The sequence below is a fragment of the Nelumbo lutea genome, chromosome 1 (genome assembly GCF_056320005.1).
Source record: "Nelumbo lutea isolate HS-2025 chromosome 1, American lotus-T2T, whole genome shotgun sequence".
NCBI lineage: Eukaryota > Viridiplantae > Streptophyta > Magnoliopsida > Proteales > Nelumbonaceae > Nelumbo > Nelumbo lutea.
The window spans coordinates 143148426-143167480 of NC_142684.1; positions in this window are offsets into that span (position 1 = coordinate 143148426).

Genomic DNA, 19055 nt, shown 5'->3' on the forward strand with positions numbered 1-19055 from the left:
AGACTGCTTAAATTCATACAGAGACTTCTTCAACAAGCAAACATGGTCTTCCTTTCCTTCCACAACAAAACCATCTAGTTGTTTCATATAAATATTCTCTTTCAAATCACCATGCAAGAATGTAGTTTTAACGTCTAACTGCTCTAATTCCATGTCATGCATAGCTACTAAAGCAAGCAATGTACGAATAGAAGAATGTTTAACAACAAAGGAGAAGATTTCGGTATAGTCAATACCTGCAACTTGACTGAAACCCTGTGCCACTAACCTTGCTTTGTGTCAAGCATCCTCAACACTAGGAATACCCTCCTTAATCTTGTAGACCCACTTGCACCCAACAATTTTCTTCTTTGGTGGTGGTGATACAAACTCCCATGTGCCATTCTTTTCGAGAGATGCAATCTCCTCTTCCATGGCAACTAACCAGTTACCACTGTCTGGACTGGATATAGCTTCATCATAATTGATCAGATCAGTAGTGTTATCTACCTCACAAGCGATGGTCAATGCATAAGACACACAATCATCAAATCTGCTTGGTGGTCTTATCTGTCGCCTCGGTCTATCTTTGGCAATAGTATGCGACTCCTGACTGGGCTGAACATCATCCGATGTGATTGGCTCATTTGAAATAGACTAAGAAGGCTGTGAAGATGGACTGGGCTCCACCTCCACCTGCATCCGGTCATCATGTGATGTACCTGAATCACCAGCAACAAAGTCCCCCTTCCTTAGAAATAACACGTGTGATTCATCAAATATAACATCATGACTAATAATAATTTTCTTGTTCGAAGGGAAATACAACTTGTAACCCTTTACACCGGAGTCATAGCCCATAAAAATATATTTCTTGGCTCTAGGTTCTAACTTTCCATCGTTGACATGATTATAAGCAGGACAACAAAAAAAACTCTTAAAGATGAATAGTCAGCAGGAGTACCTAACCAAATCTCAAATGGAGTCTTAGCCTCGAGAGCTGAATGCGGAGATCGGTTTACCAAATAGGCTACCGTGGAAACTGCCTTGACCCAAAAGGACTTATCCAAATTTGCATTGGACAACATGCAACGAGCCCTTTCCAAGAGTGTGTGGTTCATCCACTCTGCCACACCGTTCTGTTGTGGTCAACCAACACAGGTGCAGTGTCTAACGATACCTTCCTTCAAACAATAATTTGTAAAGTTAGGCTCACGAAACTCGAGCCCATTATCAGTGCTCAACCTTTTAATTTGCCTCCCTATCTGCTTCTCGATCATAGTTTTCCACTGCAAGAAGACTCCAAACACATCATTTTTATTTTTGAGAAAATACACCCATACCTTTCTAGAGAAATCATCGATGAATGTCATAAGATAATTTGCTCCACCCTTCGAAGAAACACGAGAAGGGCCCCATAAATCTGAATGGATGTAATCAAGTGTACCTTTGATCCTATGTAGCCCTTTGGCAAAACTAACCTTTTTGTGTTTACCAAACACACAATGTTCACAGAATTCAAAAGTACATGTGACATGCCCACAAAATAAGCCCCGTTTGCTCAAAAAAGTCATCCCTTTCTCGCTCATATGTCCGAGCCTCATATGCCACATCTTTGTAAGATCTTCCTCGGACATGGATGACGAGACCAAAGTAGAAGATTCTATCATAGTACTTCCCTACAATACATATAATCTACCAACCTTGTTAGCTTTCATAACTACCAAAGCACATTTGATTACCTTAAGAACTCCACATTCAGCTGAATATCTGCAACCCCTAGAGTCGAGTGTACCCAAAGAAATTAGGTTCTTCTTCAGATCAGGAACATGACAGACTTCATTTAATGTCCTCACAATACCATTATGCATACGCACCCAGATGGTCCCTTTACCGAAAACCTTACAAGCTGCGTCGTTGCCCATCAAAACAACTCCACCATCAAAATTCTCATATGTGGAGAATGCACTTTTGTCGGGACACATGTGGTAAGAACAACCTGAGTCCATAATCCATTATGAACCTTTCCTTGCAACTGCATCTGCAATTAGCAGAAGATCATTCTCTGACTCATCCGCCGCAACACTTGCTTTGGCTTGAGGCTCTTTCTTTGTGTCACCACTTGCCTAATGTTTTTGGTTATTTTGCAACTTGAAACATTCAGTCTTAACATGACCTTTCTTTTTGCAGTAGTTTCAAGTCAAATTACGATGCTTTGACTTAGACCGACCCTTTGACTTACTGCTACCACTTCTTTCAGATGGCCTGCCACGAACAATGAGACCCTCAACTGTAGAGTTACTTAGGTTATTGGTCAGTTGATTATCAATTAGTTCGCGTTGTAACAATGCATTCTTTACATCTTCAACTATAATCTCCTCACGCCGATACAATAAGGTCTCTCTAAAATGTTTATATGATGTGCGTAAAGAACATAAAAGAGTGATAGCCAGTTCTTCATCATCAATTACAACATCAATATTTTGTAGATCCATGACAATCAAGAAAAACTCATCAAGGTGGGTTTTAATCGAGTTATCTTCCCGAAGACAAAGGTCCTTAAGTCTGCTTTTCAGCAGAAGCCGATTAGTCACGCTCTTTGTCATATACAGTGACTCTAACTTGAGCCACAATTCTGTTGTAGAGGTTTCTTTAGCAATTTCATGAAGAACATCATTCAATAAGCACAAATGAATAGCCAACATGGCTTTCATATCAATCTCCTCCCACTTTTCATCGGACATGGATTCAGGCTTTTCCTTTTGCCCCGCCGAGGCTTTCTCCAAGCCGTTTTGAATCAGAATCACTCTCATCTTGAACTTCCATAGACCAAAATTCACAGATCTATCAAATATCTTAATGTCAAACTTCATTGATGCCATTAGTAGCAAAATTATTTGGTAAATAATCCCAAAACAATGCTCTGATACCAGTTTGTTAGGATTTAAACTCTGAAATACCGATTAATTAGTATGGAAAATAAGAAAATAATTGAAAAATATGTGAATTATAAAGCAAATAATAAGAGCAAAAGAAAGGTAAAGATGGCACCAGATTTACGTGGTTCGGTCAAAGAGACCTACATCCACGGGAGAAGAAAGAAAACTTGTTTATTCTTGTTCTTGATGAGAGAACTACAAACTGACCACCTTACTAGTGCCGAAATGTCTTTAACAAAGCCTTGAAGCACTCAAAAGCATAGATGACTGCTTTGATCTGGTGTGAGAGAACCCTTAATGGCAACGGTGAAGAAGAAAACCGATCCCAAATAGAATATGAGCAAATCTTGCCGGAAGATGACGATAGAATTCTCCCAATCTCTTCAGCTTTCTAATGCTCTCACTCCATGCACCCACTACCCCCAAGGAGACACCCCTTTTATAGAAGAAAAAGAAAAGGAACATGCCCCCTAGAATTCTGCCTGAAAGATGGAGAGGCAGAATTTCAGGAATCAAATTAAATGGACAGTTATGGTGGAATCAAGATAGTAGAGCATTTATTGTGGCTGTTGAAATCTCAGCAGCCACACCAAACGATGTCATTTATTGTGGCTTCTGAATTTCGCAGCCACACCAAACGTCAACAGACACGAATAATTAATTAAGAGCTTTTCTAATATAACGTTGGTCTCTTTATGATCTTATCTTTTCATTCTTCACTTAAACTTAAATAATAGTAGAGAAGTCATAGTTAGTTTGTTGATTATATATCCGAGAGCCGGCCAGTCTTTTGTCAAGTATATGCTCATGATTTGCAGTTAAAGACAGATCCAATAGTATCGTCAAACTGTATTTTATTTTTGAGTTTAGTGACCGACCAACGGGTGCTTTTTATTCCCACCCTAGCTTTCACATGCTTCAGTGGTAAGATGAGATTGATTGTTTGTGGCATGTAAATCCATCAGAAACGACGAGTAGACTCCTTTCCATAAAAGGACATTTATTCATTTAATAAAATGTCACACTTTTTTTTTCCTTTTCAGAATGGATGAATACCACAGATAGAGAATATGTGTCTTACAAAAGTTAGCAAATTATCAAAGCTTCCAATGGTCTACGGTTGTTGTATATCATCACCCTTTGTTTTCATTTCATTAAGAGATCAAGACCCAACAAGACGCAGTGATGTTGGAGATGCATCTACTTTTATATTTATACAAAGTTGTAGCTAGTCTCTATTATTCATCGTATATACTACATGATAAACGTCTTTTGCGGACGTTTACTAGAAACTGTAAACTTTTTGTTTTGTCTATGGAATCAGTGGATATAGAACTTTTTGTTTGATATAAGTTGGCTTCTACTTTGAGAATTTAATATACTGATTTTGTTATGTTGGGTCTTTCGTGTTTGTCAATCCTTACTATTATGAGTTTGAATTGGGTTCCGTTTCTTTTTGACGTAAAATCTGTGACTGTGCTAGTGTCTTTATTCTTCTACTTACTTTTTTTTATTTGTAATTTTTGGTTGAAAGCTTTATTTTTAATCGATGGGGTAAAAGGGAAGAGATAGTGCTATTTACGTTTCTTTGTTATTTGTGGAAGCTTGAAAAAATGCGAAATTGTTAGGTGTAGGGGTGTAATCGAGTCGAGTCGAGCCGAGTATCAAGCAACTCGAGCTCAAACTTGCCTCAAAAACATAGAGCTCGAAGCTCGACTCGAGCTCGATTGAGTTTCATATATTTTGGTCAAACTCGATTTGAGTTGATACTTACGAGTTACTTGAGCTCGGCTCGACTTAAGTGATTATAAATAAATCAATAATAAGTACACTAAAATTAAAAATATATTAAAATTTTATAAATAAATTAATATTATAAATAAAAATATATTTTGAAAATCAGTATTATAAATAAGTTAATATAAAAAACTTAATGTTTATTTATATTATAAATACAAATATATTAAAAAATATTATTTTATTATGAGTTTGATTAGGCTCGCAAGCCACTCGAGCTGGTAATTGTGAAGCTTAAACTCAACTCAACCAAGTACTCGACTCAAATTAAGCTCGAATCGAAGTCAATTATTGTGAGCTGATCCCAAACAGCTCGCGAGTAGGCTCAACTCGCTTACACCCCTAGCTAGTTAGATGGGTAGTGTTCAGGATTGATTGATATTGACCCCCTTCTGTTGTGGAATTATGTGTTTTATATGAATATGCATGCTGGTTATATATTGACCTTTGTTGTTATTATCTAGCCTAGGAGAATGACGTTGTAGCCCACTTCGTAAATTATAAACCCAATAACGCCTGATCGTTAAAATAGGAGCCATTACAATCCTCCCTCTATCTCAGAATCCTAGTGCACCCCCATCCCCTATTTGATAGATATTCCATGTCATCATCTCCTATAGTTTTGGACAAAATTACCCCCAACTCTATCGACCCATATTTCTGTGGGAGTTATGTTACATCTAAAAGTTAACTGCATTCCATTGTTCATGCCTTATTCTTCGAAACTAATTGCCCCACTATTCTAAGTCATGTACAACCGCTATAGTTCACCATTTTATTCTTTCTCCCAAGAACAAGAGGCAATAGATAGATAGATAGATAGATAGATAGATAGATAGAGAGAGAGAGAGAGAAAGAGAAACATTCACCCATGAATTTGTAGGACTAATAATATCTTTTTCATGTTTTTTCAGTTTGATCTTCAAAACCTCTTGGGTTTGCTAATTGGGAATTCTTTAATAAATGCCAGTTTTTATACACAATTTTCAACTGCTTTTTAGTTCACCGCTATTAGTGTTTTTCCTGAGAATACAAGTAAATAGAGAGAGAAAGAAACAAAGCAAGTCCTTTTGGTATCTTCATCTTGATAGTGGAAGAAGAATATGTGGTTGGGTTTGGATCCTAGGTTGTTATTAAGTAAGTCATTTCATCTTGCTTTGATCCTTCACTCCAAATATATTTCTTCAATGATGGACTTGAGCTTCAGTCTAATTCATAAAGATCTCCGTTGGAGTAGTGCAACAAGATTTCATATTTTACTACCTCTCTAGTGACAACAATAGATGAAGGAAGAAGTTGTTGGGCAATAGAAAGTTATGACGCAGAGCTCCGAGTTGATATAATAAAATATTATGATTGTCAAAAGCTTGTTAATTTCTTCATGCACTAGGCTCACATTTGAAGGTTGTTGCTTAGTTTTCAATCCTTGTCGCTTATTCATGTAAAGCTTGTATATAACTCTTCTACCCACAATCATGTATAGTTATTTTCTAATCAATGAAAAAAAGATTTCATATATATGAAATTTATAAATATTGCACACTTCCTTACTCTTGTGTAACCATTAAGCCTACACACAATTTCTATAATTTTTGTTTATTTAAGTCTATATTGAACCAATATGTATGTATTTCAACAAAAAAAAAAAAAGATTTGGAAAACTTAAATTTGAGCCCCTAGAATAATTAGAAAAATAACCATAAAAATATATCAACATTTGTAAATGGATAGGATATATCAATTATTAGTACAGTATTTGAAATTATTGGTTCTCCTCCTACCCTGTCCTACCCTTTAATGGTTCATCCATCTGGCACTGCTAGGTAAGGGGCTATTTTCAATCTAGTGGTCTAATCAAAACACACCACTTTTGGTTCTTAATATGATACCAACTTTTGGACTGTTGTTCTTTTGTTTTTTTACTTGTCTGTAGTGCTCGTCACTTGCTTCTAGTGTTGGTTTTTTAAGGGCATTCAATATTTTCTCTTTCACCAACTCTATTACATCTTTTATGACTTAAGTATGTGGTTTGTTTGGATCTTATTCATATGGCTAGTGTTAGACAGTGTATGCCCTTAACTCCAATTAACATGATGTACATTATGATTTTTATTATAAATGAATAACGTACATATTTGATTCATGTTATTGTGGTGTGTTTCTGTGTAATACCCTTAAACTGGACACATATGAGACTCGTGTTAGTTTAGAATCTTCACAGTCATTGGATAGATCTGGGGAGTTTATCATGCCAAGGCTAACACTGATGTGCCACCAAGTTTATAGGGGTGGATTGTCTCAGCTACCAGGGTGAGGCCTGAGTACAAGTAGTGTGGGTTTTCTTGAAACCCTAAATTAGACCAAATTTTATAGTTGCCCTAGACCTTGGAGATAGATGGGCAAAACTAGAATGTTACACCTGACCCCTAGACTCGATTATGGTACTGGACTACGTGTCAGATTGGGTTGTCTTTGACATGCCAATCAATAAGATTCTTATCGGGGGTCAAAACTTGGGTATGTTGGGGCAATCCGAGAATTCACCTGAGTGGGTGATCATAGTGACATGATCAGCCCATTTTTCGGACAAAGTGAATGATCGGGAAATATACTCTCTCTGATGGAAACCTAAACCGTCGGTAGTGGATTTCAAATGTGTTTGAAATTTGGTTTTGCAAAATATATTTTTACAGAGATATACTTATATATTATGTTTTCAAATTGTTTGCAAAAGGTTTTAATTCTCGGGATCCATGTGAGTAGAGAGTGTAGCACTGTACCTTGCAGCCAAGGGAGAGGTCCTCTCTTGTCGAACAATGTTGGATCATTATGGGTTGAGAGGTTAAGTGTAAGACCATTGAGGGTTATACTTGATGGGCTAATCTTGCATCTGCCCACAGTCTTTGGGCCTTCATAAGATGGTTGGACCTAAGGACCATTTAGTGTAAATTCTGGGTCTGTTGATCATGTCTCATCCTAAGTTGTGTCATCTTCAGTGGAGGGAGGATTTGGTACACTCTTTGGGCGTGACACCTGCTTTGAGATGAGCTTTTTGCGTGGATTCCGTATCAGGTATATCTCTCCCTAATCTTGGTTTCAGATTTGGTCCGGTTTAGTTACAAGAACAAAACTTGAAAAATGCAATTTTCTAAATTGAGAATACGATTCCCGGATGCGAATAAAGAAATTTTTGAAATTTCGCCTAACCTTCTTGTAGGGTTTGGCCATCCATATGATGGATCTCCCATCCCATCAATTAGTTAATTGACATAGTGGGCTTAAAAGGACTAGAATGGAAGTAGAAGAATAAATAATGGAATAAATGAGTGTCCTAATTAAGCAAAACTAAAAAAAAAATGAAGGTAAAATATGGGTTCATTGGATGTTAAGAGCAAGAAGACTCTCAACGAGGAGAAATCTTATATGAAGTAGTTTGGGTGCTTAATAGCATTTTAGTCAAAAAAAAATTTGTTGATAAGGCTGACTCATTCAATGGTTTAATCATGAAAATTTTTTACTACTGGCATGGACAACTTGTGTCAATGAACTCTAATGGTGCTCTAACAGATGGTGATTTTTCGAGAACAAAAACTTACTAACATAAGGTTCCCTGGACATTTTGAAAAGTTATGGTGAGTTTTAGACAATTTCCCTTAATTAACAATTACTTTGAAAGTACAATGCAATTCATCTTTTCATGACCTAGTTATAGCATATTATAAAAATGCCCAAAAAGTCCCTCATTATCTTCTCTAGCTGCCTGGCTACTTTTGTTGCGATCCTAAAGGTAGAAAGGAAGTATGTTGACAAATTTGCTAGCATGAACCTAATCAAAGTGATTCTAACCCCAATTTAAAAGTAGCTTCTCTTCTACATGGCTAGTTTTTTAGTGAATAATTTTACAATTGGTTTTCAAAATTTATCTAACTTTGGAATTTCCCTCAAAGGCATATCAAGACATACTAGGGGCCAAAAGTTCACCTCACAACCCAATACATCTACTGAGGACTAGGCAACATGCTCCTCCTAGTTGATTGCTACAACACAACTCTTACCCCAATTGACATTCAACCTTGAGACCTATTGGAATTCATCTACTAAAGCTCTCAAGTTTATGAAGGCAAGTTCTTCACAATCTTCACAAAAAATAATTATGTCATTTATAAATTGAAAGTGAGTCACCACAACCTCATCCTTACCAATTCTCCAACCTCTAAGAAGACCTTCTTGATTAGCCTTAAGGATTTGTCAACTCAGGACCTCAACCACCAAGGTGAACAAGAAAGAGAAGGGAGTGAGAATCTCATTGCCTTAATCCTCTTTTACAAACACAACAATTGTATATGAGTTTTTTCCATGATTGGTTATTTGTATTATGAGAAATTATTCACGTCTTCATTTGTATTATTATTGTACTATTTATTTGTTTTGTACAATGACGAACAAAATTGAAATGGAAATTGTTTTACACAAATCTCATAATTAGTTTGTCTTTTCTTATAGGTTAGTAAATAATAATATCTCGGAAATCAATTGGATCAAGATAATCGGCCAAAGTCAAATGCTTACGAAAACTAATAGCGAGCCTTGATCTACAACCTGAACACAAAGATGCACTTGTTACAACTTCATTTGGGCATTTTCTTGGATTGCCCCATATCATAATGGAGACTATAGTTCTTGATTGCTTACTTTATGCTTGGGATTGCAAAAATCATTGATTTAAATTGGGTGGTAAGTCAATACCATTCACATGCGGCGATGTTGCAATCATCACTGGGTTAAATCTTATGGGAAAGTTGGTGGAATTAGTCCCAAAAAATCCAAAATGGAACTATTTCTAAGATTGTTTAAAAAGTCTAATAACAAAGTATTACATGTAGACTTACTCATGGTAAAGCGTAAATTACGCAAGATTTTGAAGGAAGACTGAAATGAAGCTTTACTTAACGTAGTTAAATTGGTACTATTGTATATTTTTTTATCAATTTTATTCCCACAAAGTGGAGCTCAAATAAGTCCAATTTTGGTTGAGTATGTAGATGATTTGGAGCATATAGGTGACAATGCTTGGGGCACGTGCATTCGTTCATACATGGTTAGTGAGCTGGATACAATTACCTCTAGCTCTCGTCAAAGAAAGCATGTTGCAGAAAGTACACTTATGGGGAATTTATTTGGCTATAGCATTGCTTTATTGGTAGGTTAAAATTGAATATGTTTAACCACGTTTCCCTAGTAATTCCATCAAATCCAACAGCTATTCCTTGATTATTTAAATGGGGGAATGTAGTATTATAATGGAAGGCCAAGAAAATGGATTCATTGGCTAATTTGACAAATGAAATGGTATGTGTTGCATACTTCACTTTTTATTAAAAATTAAGAATATACTTGGAAAAGAAAACACATTTTATTAATTTTTTAAGTCCAATCTCCTCTAATAATTCCACCATATTTTAGATTGTTGAAAGGCTACTTTTATCAGATAATGAGTTATTGTTATTAAACGACAATGGAACTAAGGAGGTGGGTGCATGTCATTCCATGGCAATCAATGTGACACTTCTATTATCTATTTAGATGTATGATAATTTAATGTTTTTACATGTTTTATTATGTAGAAAATTATCATTTTCGATTAAAACAATCAAGTATGTGTATCCACTTCCAGAGGGAAGAAAGATAATGTGATTGAGACAACAATTACAATGGTGGGTGGACATAAATGTTTTGTTTATTATAAACTTTTTATATTGTTAAAATATGATCTAAAGACTCATGGATTTTATTTAGTTTAGCGATGCAGTCGATGTGCTTACAATGTCTAGGGTCCACACAGTTTCAAGATATAAAGATGCAGGTTGATGAGTACATACTAATGAAAAGAAAATATGATCAATTAGAAGAAGAGATGAGACATTTAAGAAGAAAATTTGCAACCACGAGAGATTTTAGCTTCTAATGGTGTAACTATAAGTTAAAGAAAATGGTTTGCATGTAAATGATCATTTAAGGTTAGATAGTAACATGGAGATAGGGCCTAAACTTGAGCTTGTGTTAGACTTACCCACTGATGATGTGTGTTTCAACTCCCCGAATAACTCAGTCATTGAAAACACTAGCCTATTATGTAAGATCATTGTTGCACCTAGGTGAACTTAAAGACGTATCAACTTAGGAATAAGGGTGAAAGATAACCTATTCATCTTGTGTTGTCTCCCTTTAGTGCCCCAGGCCTAAGTGGGCAAGTTGCTAAGGAATTTGCAATAGCAGCTAGGGCAACAATGCCCAAGGCATGTGATAATATTGATATTTGTATTATGATATTTAAACTTTCAAAAATGCCTTGATTATTGGTTGAATATTTCTAACCAGTTTTTCTAATGCAAAAATCAATGATTCATTACTGTGGATGTCTTACCTACACAAACAACACTTTGCTTCAATGGAACTTGAAGTGATTGAGAAGCTCCTGCATGGTAACATCAAAGAATAATATTTTTCTAGCATTTCTCACATTTCTCTTATTTATTTCATCGAACCATTCATATAATTGTGTTGTAAATACAGTGACACATAGATATGGAAAACTAACTCTTTACACTTGAGTTAGGCTCATCTTAGCACTTTGTTTGGTATGGAAGGATGGCTATGCAAAGAGACAGTAAATCAATAGTGTTGGTTCAATCATTGTATGTGTCATGAATGCTATTGGTAGATGCTCTTTATGGTCTCTCTTGTAGGTAGTTTAGTTTACCTCCTTGAAGGAACTATTATTTCATATGGTTGATTCTAACCTTTTTTATAATGGTCAAATATGGTGATACCATTTGATATTTAGGTATAATTTCATCTTATTATCTAAGTTGTGACATCTTATCATTCTACTCACTTGTGGATATTTGGAGCTCCAAAGGATCACAAGAAATTTAAACCTTTCCATAACCATGTTTTGTTTTTCTAGTTGTTGATGATTACATATGGATCAACAATTACCAGGTATGGTTTGCATTTCTTATTGGAAGTTTTGTTTTGGTCCTTGTTTTAACTATAAATTTTAGTATAAATACACCATAGATTTCAGCACAGTGAAGTTTATTCTTACTTATTAAAAAAAAAATTATACATGACTTTGCTTTTGAACCATTCCAAAGTGTAATCACCGTAGACTCTTATTAGTCAATCAGTCTCTGAAGGTCCAAAGATGGCAACCGGAATGAGAAAGGAGGTAGAGAAGAGAAGAAAGAGAGGAGAGGGAGAGTGAGAAAAAGGAACCTCTTGAGAAACCCTAGTCAGGGTTATGATTGTGTTGTCTCCCCCCCCCCCCCTTTTATAGAGAGAAAGTTAGGATTATTAAGGAAGAAGTACTTTCCTATTAGGAAAGGGAATCCCTTCTGTTAGGGAATGAGATATTTCCTTTATTTTGACTATTAAGTGATCATTATTAGAGAATCTTATCCCTTTCGGATTCTCCTCGTATGTGACCCTATTATATTGACGTGGTGTAAGTAACGTCATCGTTTGGCAGGCATATTTTATTAAACCCGAATGCGTAACTTAAAGACGTACGTGTAACCGGTATCTATTCTCATTCTACCGTGATTCCACAGTTTTGTAATGGTGTCAGGTTCATTGCAGCTTTATGCGTGTCCAACTTCATTGTAAATCCATGTGTCCAAGTTTCATTGCAAACCCGCACGTATCTTAGATTTATCGCAGATTCATGCTAGCCGAAGTTCATCGTGACCTGTCTCGGGTATGAGTTCATCGCAATCATTGATCTGTGATGAAGTCATCACAATCATGCGATGGGTCATGGATTTATCACAGGCGTTCATGTAGTGCTGGTTTGACACCTATACTCTGATGGTCTTAGTGGCCACCATATACCTACATTAGCCCCTTTGCTTATCAATAAGTGGGAGCTTATCGATAATCACTTTGCCTTCGTATTTGTTTTTAGATCTTGGGGTGAGTTGGTTTGCATGCGTTGGGTCTGGGAATTTTCCCTAATTTTGTATAGGTGGTATGTGCATCTTGTGTCTGCAATGGGACTCCCTACATTCCACGATTTAGCCCCCCTACTTTTGGTGATTTCCTTCTTGTCAATGGTCAATGCAATGCCTTATTTGTGTGTTTTAGCCCCCCTAACCGTTGACGGGAAGGAAATTAGCAAAAGACATTGGAAATTACTGTGTGTAATGCTCCTTCCTAGCAGCGGGCAAGCTAGTGCTTAGTTCCCGTATCTTAGCCCCACATGGCCATTAACAAGGAGAGGGGGTAGCGAAAGAGCGTATGGGATTGTAATAGGTATTGCCTTTTTCTGGTAGTGGTTGGGTTCGTGTGGGGTGTTTTTTGGATTTTAGCCCCTCTAACTGTTGGTAGGAAGGGAGGGAGTGGCTATAGGTGATCTCATTGCTATTTTGGTGGGCGCAACCCCCTGTATCTTGATAGAATGTCCTCTACTGAGAGGCTGGAAGCCTTCATGGAGGAGTGTGGTTGTTAGCATGAGTGAATGCCTTATGTGTGTAGAGAAAGAAGAAAATCGAGTATTGCTCTGATTCTCGAAACATCGCTAAGTGCGATAAAGTGATCTTTATATAATGCAAATAATCTTAGCACGCGAATAGGAAAGGGGAATTGAACCTCACACGGAATGAGATAAATGTTGTCGTGCCAAAAGAAAATGAGTCTCTGTGTGTGCGATATGGTTAGGGCTCGAGACTAAGTCCTTCGTTGCGTTTTAGATGAAGTTTTGTCAACACATGAGAAAAACACCGAAACAAATGTTATTCTTAACAAGTTATCACTCGTTCAGAATTTTTTGATCTTGTAAAAAAACTTTATCACATATTAGTTTGTAGGGAAGAGTCTGAATCAAAGTCGTGTGTAAAGCATCTTGAAAGTTGCATAGTTTGTCAATTTTTGTCATGACTTGTATTAGCACATATGTCGAATGGTGATCAAATCATTTAAAGTTGGTCACTTTGTGCACTCCGTCACAAATAAGTACTTTTGTAAGTATTATAGGAGTTAATTGCAATTGAACATCATTGCGAGTGTAATCAACAATTAATTGCGAACTAATATAAAAGAAATCATGCATTCTCCTTAGTAAGTATCAAACGTTGTTGAGAAAGAATGTTCCGGGCATTCGCTAATATTGGAAAGTGCTTCGCGGATTTATAGGAATGTCAAGGTGACGGGATTAAGTAATTTTGGGTTGAGAACCCATTGGACTCTATTGTAATTAAGTATTGACACAAACGTAGTGAACTTTATCGCAGATCGAACAGTGTTGTTCCAATATACAAGGTACTATTATGTGCGATAGAGTTACATAAAATGAGTAAATATTTAACGTGTTAGAGAGGAGTTGCCCCGATATCACAACATTGTCTTGTCTGAGGTCGATGGGGCCCTTCACAGGTGATACACTTGGAGTTTGATCAATATAAATATAAATAGTTAGTAGAAATTAGAGTTTCACCGCAACCCTATTTAGGAAACGATTACCCAAAAGGTTGATTATGAGTATCAGGCCTTTGTTGCCTTTCGGAGTAAGATTTTGGTTAGCGTATGAGAGGGAAACCTGAACCTTCCTGTGGGAGTGAGGTAGCGATGGTCAGAATTAGTGTTGTTCTTTAGCAAAGTATTGTTGTCAGTTGTGCAAGATGGGTGGAGTTTGTTCCCCCTTGAACCATTGCATTTCTAAGTTTAGACGAAGTATCTGCATTTGTAAATTGGACAGGAATTATACATGATGTCGATAAAGCCTCTCAATGGTTTACATGGAGGTGTGGCCACGCCTAGGCTACGGTTTTACCTATGCCTAGGGTTGCCAAGGCTTGTCTATGCCTGGGTTTGTCAGGGCTTTTTGTGCCTGGGGTTGCCATGGTTTTATCCGTGCCTAGGTTTTCCAGGGCTTTCTGTGCCTGGGGTTTCCAGGGCTTATCTATGCTTGGGGTTGCCAGGGCTTTATTTGTGTCTGGGGGGCTGGGGCTTATTACTGAGATGCCCCGGGTGTCTAGGGCTTTGTCTGTGCCTAGGGGGTCGAGGCTTATTGCTGAGATGCCCGGGGTGTTTAGGGATTTGTCTGTGCCTAGGGGGCCACGGCTTACTACTGAGATGCCTGGGGTGTTCAGGGCTTACTATTGAGATGCCTGGGGTGTCCAGGGCTTTGTAGAGATGCTTAGAGGGGGTGGGGCTGGGGGGGGGGGGGTGGCAGGTCTTATTGCTGAGATGCTCGGGGTGTCCAAGTCTTTGTAGAGATGCCTAGGGTGCCGAGGCTTATCGCTAAGGTGTCCAAGGCTTTGTAGAGATGCCTGGGGGCCGAGGATTATCACTGAAGTGCCCGGGGTGTCCTGGGCTTTGTAGAGATACTTGGGGGGCTATGGCTTATTGTTGAGGTGCCCGGGGTGTCCAAGACTTAATACAACCAAGGTGTCAGCCTAGAGGCAGTGCCCGGGCTTAGTAAACCAGGCCTGCAATGAATGGGATGTGTTGTTGATCAGGATTTTTGTATGTAATGTTGTAAGAAGCATGTTAGTGAATCGCACGATATGTGATGAATGGGTAATCACTTGTTTAAAAGTTATTTCAAAATTCATAAGTCGATTCAAAGTCATATCTTCACTGCGGAGTAAAAAGGGTCCTATTTGAAAACATATTCTCGAGAAATATGGTAAGACAACTTTAAAACCAAATAATATTTTTAAGAGTCAAAATTGAAAGTACATTTTGAAAATAACTATGTGACAGAAACACCATGCTAAGATAGTGTGTTTTGGGAATGATTTTGAAAGAAGAGAAAAAAAAAGGAAACAATTCTCTATTAAAATGTCAAAGCATATTTTCAAATCACATACAGTTTTGGCTAGACAACAAGAGCCAAACTTACATATTTAGGGCTTCGGGTCTAATTTACTATAAGTTAAAACATGCCGAAAGGTGGGGTCGAATATGCTAGTGTTCAAAGGAAATGATGAACAAAATCCATATAAGACTAGTTTTATTGAAAAAACGATCAAGGATGAAAAGGTTGTGCTCTTAATACGTATATTTATCGATGCGAGGAAAAAAGTATGTTTCAAGAGAAAACAAGAATGATGACCGCGTGCAGAACAAAGCAAATGAATAAATGAGCTTACAAATTACAAATGAATATAGCAAATGTCCCAGATTTTTATGGTTTGGTGAAATCAACTAAAACCCGTTGCCATCCATTTTCATAACCGACAGGAAGAGAAAGGAAAATAAATAAATAATCTAGAAAATAAGGTCTAGGAAATTCTTTAATGTAACAATTCATCTAAAGACAAGTTTTTCTTTTTCATAGAAATTTCTCTTAAGAAATGCCAAGGCGCGAATATGTTTGATGTTTAACAAAACGAAACTGATAATTATTAATGATCACTATAAATGAAAATAATAATAATTCCCGTTCATCAAAAGAAGAATAAAGCAAATAAGAATATATATTAATTTAAATAGCAATGAACTACATTAACCCGGTTAATTGAGTTAATCATTTGAATTTTGGATTGGTCAAAGTCAAGTTTGGATCAGACCCACTCATAAGCGGGTAATGGCATAGAGTCATTAACTTCTGATGGATTATCAATAGAGATTGAAACACTAGATATCAGCAAATAACAATATCGAACCGTAATATCAATAAGCAAGATACGAAAGAAAATAAATAAAGCGGATTTTCAAAATCTGACAAATAGAAGTTTCGCCAAATTATATAAATAAAGCAGAATTTCGAAATCGAATAATAAGATCCAATGGATATTTTGCTTGATTACATAAATAGAACATGATTTATAAATCTATATTATATGGATAAAATGGGATTTCGAAATCAAACAGATGTAGGAACTCACTAATTCTGAAATTCTGAATGGTATTATTATTTTCTTCTTCTTTTTTCAACAATTATTTCAATTTCAGCATTTTCAGAATTTTTCAGAAGAAAAAAAAAAAGGTTGCATTTGGTAATTATATGGGGTTTCAGGATTTTTAGTTAATTTTGAAGTCAGTAATTATTTTCAATAGTACCATGATTCTTAGTATTATAATTACTGAAAATTCCGATTTCTGAAATAGCTAAATTAAGTAGCTAAGGTTTAAAGGGTATAAAATATTATTGAATGACTGAAAACATTGAAATATAATTATATTTTTTTAGTGTTATGATATTATAATACTGTGGTATTTAATTACTGAACATAATAATTAATATTATCAATTATGGAGATTAAAATGGGGAGAATAAGGAAAATAACAGAGATCTGAGGTTCTACGGTTTTTTTTTAACTCCAACCCTGGATGACATGAAGCTACCATTATGACCTAAAAACAATTTCAAAGCTAGGAGAAAAAAAAGAAAAAGAAAAAAATAATAATAAGAGTTCGAATTAAATCTTTAACAAGGCTCGCTTTAGTTATTTACTTATTAGTAGAGTAAGTTGTATGCTACACAATTAATTGCATAGATTGCGTGTTAGGTCAACGGGTTCTATGAGCATTAAAACATTACTTAATTTAATTGTCCTTGATGGAATGCTAAGTTTTCAATTCACGTGTCCTTTGTGTGGTTATTATATGGATTATCGTGGTTTTTCGGACAAAAGAAAACTTGACGCAAAAGCGGTCAGCTCTTTCTTTCCCAAATCTCCGTTATCCATCGATCGACATCAGAACAATAAAAGAGGGAAAACGAATGAAGGAGAAGAGTCTACCTGGTTGAACGCTGGCATGCACGTTGGGGTGTGTTGATAAAAGAGAGAGAGTGGCCAGGGGGTGCCGCTGGTTCGCCGTTGCTGTCGAGAGGAAGGGGATGGGGTCATCGGTTTCAGATCCACTGCCTCCATGGTTTTCTACGGAAGACGATGAACAGTGTCGCGATTTCTGGGAAGAACACAAAGAGGATGAGAGAGCTGCTCCACCGTGCATTCCCTTTCTTTTTGTCGCCGCTGCCTCTGGTTTCAAGTTCGAAGGAAGACGCCGATGAATAGTGGATTGGCTGCTGTCGTTGTTGCCTCTGTTTATGTCTGGCACGAAATCGGTCGACGGAACAGGAGAATTGGGGTCGTTTGTCTCCGATAGGTATCGAAACTCGGGAATAACCTCGGACGTCCCCTGTTCGGTTGCCGCTGCGCCAGCTATGGGAGAGAGGACTCATCGCTGCCGCTGGCTACGTTCAAAGACACCAGTGCAACGACTAACGAAGAAACGGAGAGAGCGGAGGTTGCTAAAAGGGGTTTTGCCGCCGCCTGTCATGCCCACTACCCACTGCGTGAAACCACATAAGAGACGAAATGTAATCACCGTAAGACTCCTGTTAGTCGGTTATCCTTCGAAGGTGCAAAGATGGCGGCAGGAATGAGCGGAATGAGAGGGGAGGTAGAGAGAGAAGAAAGAGAGGAAAGGGAGAGAGAAAAATTGAGAAACCATTGGTATGATTGTATTGTCTCCCCATTTTATAAAGAGAAAGTTAAGGTTATCAAATAACAAACTCTTTTCTTTTAAGAAAAAGGGAATCCCTTCGTTTTAAATTCTCTCTGTATGTAACTCTCTTATCATTGGCGGGCGTATTTTATTAAACCTGAATGCGCAACTTAAAGACATATATGTAATCGGTATTTATTCTCGTTCTACTATGATTCTACGGTTTTGTAATACTGATAGGTTCATTGCAGCTTTATACATGTCCGGCTTCATCGTAAATATGTGTCTGAGTTTCATCGCAAATCTGCATGTGTCTTATCTTTATTGCAAATTTGTGCTAGTCAAAGTTCATGGTGACATGTCCCGGGTATGAATTCATTGCAATCGTGAATCTGCAATGAATTCATCGCAATCATACAATGGGTCTTGGATTCATCGCAGGCATCTATGTAGTGTTGGTTTGACATCTTTTGTACTCTGATGGTCTTAATGGCCATCATGTACCTACACAAAATGATCAAAATGTGCCATCACATGGGTGTGTTATGACTAGAAAATCATATTGATGGTTTTACACATGTTAGAACTTGAAACTTAACATGCTAGAAGCATGGTTTTTAAAAAGGAACCGGTCAGGGATCCGGTTATCGGTTTAGAACGATCCGACCAATCGACCCAAACGGCCGGTCTGTTTTGACAAAAAAAACTAAAAAAAAAATTAAAAAATGGTCAAAACCGTTCAAACGGTTCAAACGATTAATCCACCGGCTCAACGATTTACCGACCAAAATCAATGGTCTTAGGGGAAAATGTGATTTTAGAGGAAAACGAACGACCCGATTTTTCCGATCCGGATTTTGAAAACAGTGGCTAGAAATGCCA